Raw genomic sequence first — 12390 nt, 5'->3', positions numbered from 1 at the left:
CCAGTGAAATGTCTTTTTGAGAATTTTGCTCATTTCCTAACTGGATTCTTTGAGGATTGTTTGATTTTTGAGGGTTCTTTATACGTTCTAGACATAGTCCTTTGTTGACCATATGGTTTTTAAGTATTTCCTCCGAGGTTACAGCCTATCTTTTCATCCTACTAATAGAGCACTTGGAAAGAGGGTGTGTTCTGTTGGATCTGGGTGGAATGTTCTATAAATGTCGGTTAGATCCTGTTGGTTGATGGCTGTTGTTGAGTTCTTCGACGTCCCTGATGACCTTCTTGCAGTGGTTCGGTCGATTGCTGACAGAGAGGTATTGAGGTCTGCAAAGATAATAATGGATTTGTCTATTTCTCCTTGAAGTTTCTATCAATTTTTTAAAAAATATTTTATTTATTTATTTGACAGAGAGAGATCACAAGTAGGCAGAGAGGGGCAGAGAGAGGACGAAGCAGACTCCCTGCCAAGCAGAGAGCCCGATGTGGGACTCCATCCCAGGACCCTGAGATCATGACCTGAGCCGAAGGCAGAGGCTTAACCCACTAAGCCACCCAGGTAACACGCTGCAGCTTGGTGGTGTGGTGTGCACACATTTAGGTTCTTTACGGTTCCATGGACTGACCTTTTTACTGTTACATAAGGTACCACTGTCTCTAGCAATTTTCTTTGCTCCGAAGTCAACTTGATGTACTATTAATATAGCCATTCCTGCTTTGCCTTGGTTCATGTTTGTGTGATATATCTTTCTTTTTCCTCTTTTACTTTCAACAAGGCTGTACTGATATATTTGAAGTGAGTTTCTTATAGACAGCATGTAATTGGGTTGTGTTTTCTAAACCCACTCCATCAATCTCTGTCTTCTAATTGGTGTCTTTTTTCATTTCATTTAAGATCTTACTGGCTTTTGGTAAAATGAGAGATTTTCTATTGAAACCGCAACGTCTTTGTATTCTGCTGAGACTGTGAATCTCATTTAAACCTCTGTTTTAGCTGTTTATTTCTGATCCCACTCTAGAAGAAAAAAGGAGGTGTGTCACATCATTACTGCTTGCACATGTGGAAATTGTTGTTTCTAAATTCTACAGCTAGTAGAATTTGTGTGGGTGATGGGAAGGCTGGCCTTCTAATTTCATGCAGGAGATACAAATATCAGTTTATCAATAATAATATTAATACAGACAAGTGAAAAATAATTTTATATCTTCATCATCTAGAAAAATGGAATAGATTTAGAGATCATCTCCAACATGGGACATCCAATCATCAGATCCAGCATTTTCTATCCATACTTGGGATTTCAAAATCAAATCTGTATACTCACTGTTTTTCTTTTTATGAAGTGGAAAATCCCATCATGTTGATTACAAGCATGACATAACTGTACTAATTGTTTAAGCATTAATACCATAGTGTAAAATACATAAAACATAATTTGTCCTTGTAGTTTAGAAAAAGCTTTGAAACCGCTGTATTTTAGAAACACAAAGACAAATTAAAATGAGAAACTTTCAGAATTGTTAATGTACTACCTGAGTACTCTTTTATACCTGGCCTAGAAGGGTTTCTGCCTCAGCACCTTCCTTTACGTGTTCTCTGCTCTTTTCTTCCGCTATCTGGACTCTCCCTGCCTTTGCCCTTCCAGTCTTGGGGTGAAGAGAAGACCAGACCAAAGGGGGCATGACTGTCTGGAGCCCAGACCTAGGTCACACTCTGGGACTTAGGGCCCAGGAATTCCCTGGCCCCATGCATATATCCAGGACCTGCATAGATCTCTTCCAAAGTCTGTCCTCCTAAGGACAGCCCCTTACGCCAGCATGTGCACCTCAGGACTGAAAGGTACCCAAGGGGGAGTTGCCTTGGTGAGCAGGCATGTGGAGGAGGCACCTAAAGGTCTATGTGCTGGTGAGGTTCTCTGGTGAGGTTCACTGGTGAGGTACAGGATGGAGCCAGAGCTGGGAAGGGATGTGGCACACAACTTTCAACATGGCAATGTTCCAATGCAGAACCCTGTGAGTTCTACTTGGCTTTTCAAGTCATTAGAAAGGTATATTTGTCAGCACAGAGGCTTAAAACATACATGACAGTTGTTGCTTGATTTGTGACATTAAAATACTTACCAGAGTCTGAGTCCTGGTCTCACCTTGCCTTTGAGCCATGTCCAACCTAGCATTATAGTTCAGTCCCAGCTCAAAAAACCTAAGGGCAGGTCTTATCATCAATAAGTCTTTGACCATGCTACTTCAAAAAATAGATGAGAAAACAGAGGATTTGAAATAATTAATAATGCATAATTTCAAACACTTAGACTTATAAACAATTTATATGCCTTCTCTAATTTTTACAGAACTGTTTAATACACACTCCCTTTTACTGATATATACTGGTTGCCTTTCAATGTCTTAAAAATGGAAGGCATTAGGAAGCTGGCTTTCAGCTTCTCCATAACATGAAAAATATCTCAAGCCTCTATCTGTCCAATTCTTCCTGCATCAAAAGGAGACTGGCTGCATTCTCTGTCCCACGGGGCTCAGGCACCTCTCACCTGACACTATGATGTACTGCGCAGCAGAAGCCAAGAAGTCAATTCTCAAGAAGGAAAGGCCAGTAAATCAGAGGCACATGTCCAGAGAGAATATGAGCGTGAAGACGGCATTATGAGGTAGACTGCAAAGCCAAGTGTAGGTGGTCTCAGCAGACAGAAAAGGAATAGTGAGGATGGCTTTGTCAGGACACAAGACAAAACTAGTTTTTGGGTCCCCTAGATCCTCTGTGTTTATGATCTGGATCTAATTTTTTTTTTAAGATTTTGTTTATTTATTTGAGAGAGAGCATGAATGAAGAGGAGGGGCAGAGAGAGAGAGAAGCAGACTCCCCGCTGAGCAGGGAGCCCGATGCGGGACTCGATCTGAGGACCCTGAGATCATGACCAAAGGCAGACGTTTCACTGACTGAGCCACCCAGGTGTCCCTGGCTCTATATTTTAGGGTCCAGGAAGGAGTGGGCAATATATAGTCTCATCCCTACAATTTTTTATTTCTTTAAATTTTATTTATTTGAAATGTGGGGGAGTATGAGAGAGGAGAAGGTCAGAGGGAGAAGCAGACTCCCCTCGGAGCTGGGAGCCCGATGCGGGACTCAATCCTAGGACTCCAGGATCCTGACCTGAGCCGAAGGCAGTCGCTCAACCAACTGAGCCACCCAGGTGCCCTACAATTTCTTGTTATTGCTGTGAAATTAATATAGCACCTAATTTAGCTCCTTTTCAGTACTGGAATATTTACAGTAACTGAGACCCTTCATAAAATAACATTTTAAACAGTTGTTTTTACGTGTTCTGGGCACAATTCAAAGCACTTACAAACTGTTCCTAAGAAGGTATGTAGAGTCTTTGTAAGCACTCAGTACTCATGACAACTCCGTGAAGTTGGGATTATTACTATCATTCCCATTTTAAAGTTAAAAACCAGCCACTGAGGCAGAGGAAAATGAAGGCATTTGTCTGAGGGCATGCAACCAATCAACAGCGGAGCTGAGATTCACACCCACGGGGGCCTACTTCAAAATCTGGTCCTTTTGACCACTGCATCCCCCTGTCTTCTAGGGGGAGCCTCATCTCATTCATACACTTGTCTTTAGCTTCAGGTAAATAGGCAAGTACAATAAGCCATTGGATATGGGCTCCTACCCCTCAAAGTGCCATGAATCTTCTATAGGAAAAACCCTTCCAATGTGCGCTTTCTTCTATGGTCCCATTGATGGATCCTGTGGGGACACAACATTCACCACGTGGCCAGCTCGGAGGCTCGGAGGTCTGAGTCCTGGGCAGCCTAGGCGTTTGAACGGCAGAGGCTGGGAGCGACAGCAGTCCCAGAAATACCCTCCCATGCACCTCTTCTCTCTCTGCCAGGCCAAGACCCTCGGGCATGTTTACCCACTTCTCAGGGGTCTGGTTAAGCTTCAGGAGGAAGGAGTCCCAAGCAGCTTTAAGGCTGCTGAGTGTTGGTGATTGTCCCAATTTCAACTCATGGAGTCACTACATGTCCATCAAGCCTTGCTAATGAAATGATGGTGCTTCTGGCCCTCGCTTCTAACTGTGACAAATGCTCACTGGGGGCTGCACATGGCCTACTGAACCATGACTTCATTGCCATCACTGGCCTGATGTTTTAATTAACCTGCAGTGCTCTCTAGGTGGCTGCAGGCATCCAGCCAGGATTGTCTGCTTGAGACACTGTCCCAGTAGAAGGATTAATTTCCTTCACTCGTCACAGGCCCACAGTGTCTTCAGAGGGGCAGAATGTGTCCAGAACTTTCCAGTGTGGCACCTACCATGGCCAGTCTCCTTCTCACTGTAACAGTGTGGCAGGTGGCCCAACCAGCTGCTGTGCCTCGGGACACGGGGAAGAGGAGGGATCAAAAGGGGAGGGTGAGACAGAAATCCCGAGACCCTCTCGCTGTCAGAGCCCCCCTCGCTCCTCCCAGTACATCTGTCCAGCTCTCTTCGTGAACTTGCCCATGACACTCTAATGATCTGCTGTGACTGCACCCGATTGTGTCCCAGAGTGTGTTCTGGTGTTCACACCTGCATAGTCCTCTTCCTCTGAGTGTGATGGAGCCTGCAGCTTGCTTCTCCTGATGGAACGGGGAATGGAACAGCACTCCCATAATGACATTCTATTCCAGAAGCCTCCATCTGGCTCACAGGCTTGCATGTACTCTCTCCACCAAATCTTTGAGGAAGCTCCTAAGAACATGTGCGTGCAGGGGCACCTGGATGGTTCAGTGGGTTGGGCCGCTGCCTTCGGCTCTGGTCATGATCTCGGGGTCCTGGGATCAAGTCCTGCGTCAGACTCTCTGTTCCGCGGGGAGCCTGCTTCCCTCCCTCTCTCTGCCTGCCTCTCTGCTCTGTCTACTGTGATCTCTCTCTGTCAAATAAATAAATAAAATCTTAAAAAAAAAAAAAGAACATGTGCGTACAAAATTGTGTATAGCTATTGTCATTTCTCTGGAGTTGATACCCAAGGAATGCTGGCTCGTATGATAAATTTATGCTTAGATCTCTAAGAAACTTCTAATCTGTGGCTATACCATTTTACATCATACAGCAGTGTACAAGGGTTCCAGTTCCTCCCCACCCTTGTCAACACTTTTTTTAGCCATCCTAGTGGGCATAAAGTGGTTTGTCTTTATGCTGTTGAACATTTTGGACAACAGATCCTTATCAGACATATGATTTACAAATATTTCCATGCATTCTGTAGACTATTTTTTACTTTCTTAATAATGTCCTTTGATGCACAAAAATATATAATCTGCATGAAATCCAACTTATCTATATTTTTTCTTTTATGCTTGTGATTTTGGCATCATTTCTAAGAACCTATAGCCAAATTCAAGGTCATGAAGATTTACGTATATGTTTTATTTTACCAGTTCTATGGTTTCACCTCTTATATTTAGGTCTTTCATCTACTTTGAGGTGATTTTTGTATATGGTCTGAGGTAGGGGTCCAACATTCTTTCATATGTGGATATTCAGTTGTCTCAATCTATTTGTTGAAGAGACTATTCTATCTCCAATTTGAATGGTCTTGGCATCCTTGTGGAAAATCAATTAGCCACAGACATATGGGTTGATTTCTGGACTTTCATTTCTATTACATTGATCTATGTCTATCCTTACATGAGTGTCATGCTATCATAATTACTGCAGCTCTGTAGATTTTGATATTGAGATCTGTGAGTTACCTCCAACTTTGTTTCTCTTTTTCAAGGTTGTTTTGGCTCTTCCATATGAATTTTAGAAACAGCTTTTACATTTATACAAAAGAGGCCACTGGCATTTTGAGTGGGATTACACTGAATCTGTAGATCACTTTGGATAGTACTGCCTTTCTTAATAATAGGAAGTCTTCCAATTCCTGAACATGGATTTTTTTCCATCTCCTTAGGTCTTAATAATTTCTTCCACGGATAGTTTGTACTTTTCAGTGTACAAGTCTTACACGCCTTGGTTAAATTTACTCCTAAGTATTTTATTCTTCTGGTGCTATTGTGAAAGGTGCTGATTTCTTCATTTCATTTTCACTTTGTTCAATGTTGTTGTATAGAAATGCATATGACTTTTGTGTACTGATTTTGTATCCTGTAATTTGGCTGAATTCATACATTAGCCCAAATAGGTTTTTCTAGATTCATTAGGGCTTTTTATACATTTAAATTGTTACATCCTTTTGACTGATTGATCCTTTCACCGTTATGAAATTTTTAACTCTGCTAATGCTCCTTTTCTTAAAGACAACTTTGTTTGATTGTTAGTATGGTCATCTCAGATTTCTTCTGGATGATGCTGGTCTATTTTTTCCATCTTTTACTTTCTATGTCCTTATATTTAAAGTGTATCTTTATAAACAGAATATAGTTGCATCATACATATGTTATGCAACAAATCCAAGGATTTGTATTCACAAGTCCTCCTTTTAACTTGGAATATTTATCCCATTTACATTTAATCCAAATATTGATCTGCTGTGTTTAGATCTACCATATTGCTTTTTTTTTTTTCTGTTTCCCCCTTTTTTTGTTAGGCCCTTTTTGGGGTGGGGTACATAATTGAGTCACTTCAATTTTATCTTGCCCATTAGTATTTTGCTAGTTAACCCTTTGTATTATTTTTTTTATTGATTACTCTAGTGATTACAATTTTTACCCATACTTTACCACAGTCTAACTTGGAATATTAAATCACGTCACATATATTGTAAGAACCTCATATAAAGTGTTTCTATTTAACCCTTTCTGTCCTTTATGCAATTTTTGTATTTTACTTTTATATATAAATTTATCCTACAATACATCAATATTATTTGGGCTTTTATTAAGTGTCTTTTGAAGAAATTAAGTAAAGGGGGGAAAAGTTTTTCATATTTATCCACATGGCATTTACTACATACAGCAATTTTATTTGAGTGTCCATGTGACATCATTTTCTGTTAGTCTGAAGTAGTATTTCCTTTAGCATTTTCTTCAATGTGGATCTGATGGGAAAGAATTCTCTCAGCTTTTGCTCACTGAAAATTTTACTGAAAATTTTTTGTTTCACCTTCATCTGTGTCCAATATTTTCATTGGACACAGAATTCTAGATTGGCTGCTATTTACTTTTACACTAAAGATAACATTCAGTCATTTGTTTTCTCTCCTCTTTTGCTTCTGGTGAGAATGTGGCTGTTACTTTTATCTTTGATCTCTTGTATGCAGTGTGCTGTTTTCCCTCTGGACTCCCCTGCTGCTTTTCATAATACTTCTCTTTATTTCTGTCTGCAGATTTAGCCCAAGGTCAGCCATTCTTATCTTTAAACATATTTTGAATCTATACACTACTTGTTTCAGTGTCACGGAAATATGAATTTTCAGAGTTTTTCCCCTCCTTGTTGCTTTTGCATGGTTTACAAAAGGAGAAAGGGAAAGATACTGATGTAGGCAGCCATTTTATCATTAACTATAACTAGTTGTAGATATCTGCAAATATTACTTATAAGTTATTTTTTAAAAAATTTGGGGCGCCTGGGTGGCTCAGTGGGTTGAAGCCTCTGCCTTCGGCTCAGGTCATGATCCCAGGGTCGTGGGATCGAGCCCCGCATCGGGCTCTCTGCTCAGAGGGGAGCCTGCTTCCCCTCTCTCTCTGCCTGCCCTCTCTCTCTGTCTACTTGTGATTTCTGTCTCAAATAAATAAATAAAATCTTTAAAAAAAAAGATTTTATTTATTTGAAAGAGAGAGAGAGAGATAACAACAGAGATAGTGAGAGAGAGAACGAGCCAGGAGGAGAGGGAGAATCAGGTTGCCCACTGAGCAGACAGCCCGATGCAGGGCTAAATCCCAGGACCCTGGGATCATGACCTGGGCCGAAGATGCATAACTGACTAGCCACCCAGGTGCTCTTGTTTATAAGTTCTTTACATTTTTTTTTTCTTATTGCTGTTTTGTTTAAGGGCAGGGCAAGTCATTTACTTGACTTTGCCTCAATCTTTGTAATGGTATTAGAATAGTCGTCACCTAAAATAAGGTTCAGTGGTGCTAAATGTCTGTAATATTTGAAGTGATTTTGTATATGTGAATAAAAAATTTTTATAGAATTGAGAAATATTTCAGTAATTTTGGGCTTGCCTATAGGTGGAATTATTTATTCTGTATTCTGATCTAAATAAGCAAATAGTAAAACTGTGAGGCCACAAGCAGGGAGAAGTTGTATCTTTATCTAATTCCTTTTGTATACATACCTACCCTTTAAACATAATATATAAATGTAATAGATAGTTACCATACTTAAAATTGGGCTCTTACTGAAAAGACCTCTCATGGCAACATACTTCCTATAAAAACATAGAAATAATAAATCTTTACAATACTACGATTTGATAAAATATTTTCCACTGTTTTTTGTTGTCTTTTTGTTTTTGTTTCTTTTTCCATATCTGTACTGGTAGCCCATAGGACAGAGAAACAGTATGAGTAGCATGGAGAAATTCTGTCTCTCAAGAGAAATGGTCATGAATGGAGGTACCTGGGTGGCTCAGTGGGTTTAGCCTCTGCCTTTTGCTCAGTCATGATCTCAGGGTCCTGGGATCAAGCCCTCCATCGGGCCCTCTGCTCAGTAGGGAGCCTGCTTCCCCCCTGCCTCTCTGCCTACTTGTGATCTCTGTCAAATAAATAAAATCTTTAAAAAAAAAAAAAGAAATGGCCATGAATGTATCTGTAAAGATAGAGGCTTTCGGAACTACATTACACAAGGATTTTTAATTATGAATAATTTTTCATGCTTTTAGTACAGTATGACTATATTCTTTGTGAGATGTTTTTATGTAATATAATTTTGGTATTCTTTCACAAGACTTTAATAAATCTATTACAGATTTTTATCAGATTTTTAAATTGTACTTACTATATATAGTGAAACATGTTTGCTATTCTTCATTGATTGCTTATACACAATAAACATTTAACAGACTTAAAGCTAATTCTCCCAACTCACTGCCTTTTTATTTCATATGTATTTACTTTTCAGTTCTTTGACAGATCAGAGCCATCTTTATAATTCCCAACCTCATTTTAGATAGACTACAGACATACCTCAGAAATACTGTGGGCTTGATTCTACTACCGCAATCAAGTGAATTTTGCAGTGAAACAAGTCAATGAACTTTTTGGTTTCTCAGTGCATATAAAAGTTATGTTTACATTATAACAGTGTCTATTAGGTATGTAATAGCATTATGTCTTAAAAAATAATATACATACCTTAATTTAAAAATACTTTTATTGTAAAAAATATACTTTATTTCTAAAAAATATTAACATCTATTTTCAGCAAGTCATAATCACTGATCATAGATCACTGTAACAAATATAATAATAATAATAATGAAAAAGTTTGAATTACAGGAATTACTAGTAATGACACAGAGACACAAAGTGAGCAAATGCTGCTGGAAAAATGGTACCAAGTAGACTTGCTCATCACAGCACTGCTACAAGCCTTCAGTTTGTAAAAAACCGCATTTCTGAAGCACAGTAAAGTGAACCTCAATAAAATGAGGTATGACTGTATCAATATTTTAAACATTTATAAAAGATTCTTATGTTGAAGTGTTTTACATGCTTTTTCTAGAAATTTAGAGCACAGACAAGTATAAGGAATAAAATTAAAATAATATAATCTAAGTCTCATTTCCTGTCCTATCTGAAAGAGCTAATATTTTAATTGCACATATGCCCCTTGAACAAAGTTTCAATTTATACATTATTTATGTGTAGTTTTATATAGCAATTTCTAATTATATTAATTTCCATTTCCACTGAGAGTCCCTAGAAACCTAATTATAATGGCTGTACTGTATTACATTTTTGCATGTATCCCAATTTATCGTATAATTTCTCCTTTGTTGTACATCCAGGAAGTTCCAGTTTCCCTTATCATAAATATTACAATTAAAACTTTGTACATAACTCTTTGGATGAAAGAGTTAGGATATTTTGCTAGAAGTAGTTATTCATTAGGATAGATTGCTAGAAGTGGTTATGACTGATCAAAGGTTAGGAAATTTTCAAGGTTCCTAAGTTGCATTGACAAATTCCTTCCTGGGAAGCAGTCCCAACTTATAATTCCACTAGCAGTATAACAGAATGCTCCGCTTGCTTTATCTTCACAAATATCAAGTATTATGGTTTCAATTATCTAAATTTATAGTAATTTGACAGCCATCTTGTTTTCATATTAATTTTTTTCTAACAGGTTGAATATTTTTATCACATTTCTTAAATATTCATGTTTCTTTGGTGAAATTTTTTATAGTTTTTCCCAGTTTTTCTACTGAAATATGATTTTTAAAATTTATTTATATAACTTTTTATATGTAAAGGGGGCTAATTACTCAAAATGTCTCTTAAAGTTTTCAGGAATTTTTCTAAATTGATACATAACATTATATTAGTTTCAGGTGTATGACATGATTCACTATTTGTATAAATTGTGCCATGATCACCAGAGTAGGTCTAGTAGATGGCACTCACTGTACAGAGTTATAATTTTTTTTTCTCGTGATGAGCGCTTTTAAAGTCTACTCTCTGGTCAGTTTCCAAATATACAATCCAGTGTTGTTAACTATGGTTACCATATTGTACAGTATATCACCAGGACTTACTTGTTTTATACCTGGAGGTTTGTATCTTCAATTTCCCTCCACCCCGTGAGCTTATTTCACCTACTCTCCCACCCCCTTCCTCTAGCAACCCCCACTCTGTTCTAGGAGACTTTTTTTTTCTTCAACATTCTACCTATAAGTGAGACAGACATTTTTTCTTAAAAGCTATTCTTTTGCAGAACATTTCTAGACATATGATGAATTTTTTCATTGTTGTTTCAATTAAAGAAATAGATTTCCGTTATGCCATCTAGTAATTTATTATGAATATAAAGAAAAACTATCGATATTTGTATAGTTATCTAATGTCTTGCCCATTCAGCTAACTCACTAAATTCTTATAAGCAATTGTCAATGGACTTTCTGTTTTTCAGGTATATTATCAAATAAACTGTAAGAAAATTAATTTTTTTCTTTCTTTTCAGAGCACTCATTTCCTTTTTTTTTTTTAAAGGATACTCTTTTTTTAAGATTTTATTTATTTGAGAGACACAGAGAGCGAGAGTGCAAGCACAAGTGGGGGAAGAACAGAGGGAAAGGGACAAGCAAACTCCCCACTGAGTAGAGAGCCTGATGTGGGGCTCGATCTCGTGACCCTGAGATCATGACCTGAGCTGAAATCAAGAGTTGGATCCTTAACCAGTGGGGACACTCAGGTGCACCCAAAGTTACTCATTTCTATTTCATACACAATTTCATTGGCGAGAACCTCTCAAACAGTATTAAATAATGATGGTCCTAGAAAGTATTCTTGACTTACTTCTGATCTTAATGGAAATGACTCCAATATTTCATTAAGTCTGATGTGGATTATTGGGTCAAGGTAAAGCTCTTTCTCACAGGAGGATTATGTTATTATATTCCTAATTTTCTAAAGACTTTTAAAAATCTTGAATAAATTTTAAACTTTACTCACCTTTAGACAATATATTGAGATAATCACATGATTTTTTTTGTTGGACCCATTGAAGTGATGACTTCTTAGACTGCCTAAGATTAAACCACCCCCGAATTACTTTATAATATACCAATGAATTTAATTTTCTAGCATTTATTTATGATTGCCCTATCTATATTCATAGTAAAATTTTATCTACAGCAAAATTTTCCAAATTGTTTCATGAACACAGCTTTTTGAAACCAAATTAGCCTTGTGAATTCCATGTGCTGAACCAACCCTGGTGATTAAATAATATACATAAAATATTAAAATATTAAGTTCAATACTATAAAGACCAGAAGAGAAACAAAAATTTGTTGAGCTTTTCCTCTACAACTTTCAAAGGTTTTCTCTGTGTAGAGCTCCAGCTTTATTTTGAGTCAATTTTGCTAATCCACACTTTTTTTTAAATTTATTTTTTATTTATTTTCAGCATAACAGTATTCATTATTTTTTGCACCACACCCAGTGCTCCATGCAATCTGTGCCCTCTATAATACCCACCACCTGGTACCCCGACCTCCCACCCCCCCCCCGCCCCTTCAAAACCCTCAGATTGTTTTACACTTTTTAAGAATACATTCATTTCTGCATCAAACATAGTGGCAACAGCTTAAGTATAGGTGTTAAACTTCATGATTACTAAAAAAGGTTTGTTTTTCTATTTTTATAAGCACTCTAGTGTGCTTATGAGAGAGGTTGCAAAGGGCTCAGAAGTTACATGCCATTTTTAAAGTGAAAGTTCTC

The sequence above is a fragment of the Mustela erminea genome, chromosome 14 (genome assembly GCF_009829155.1).
Source record: "Mustela erminea isolate mMusErm1 chromosome 14, mMusErm1.Pri, whole genome shotgun sequence".
Classification (NCBI taxonomy): domain Eukaryota; kingdom Metazoa; phylum Chordata; class Mammalia; order Carnivora; family Mustelidae; genus Mustela; species Mustela erminea.
This window is presented reverse-complemented; position numbering follows the sequence as displayed.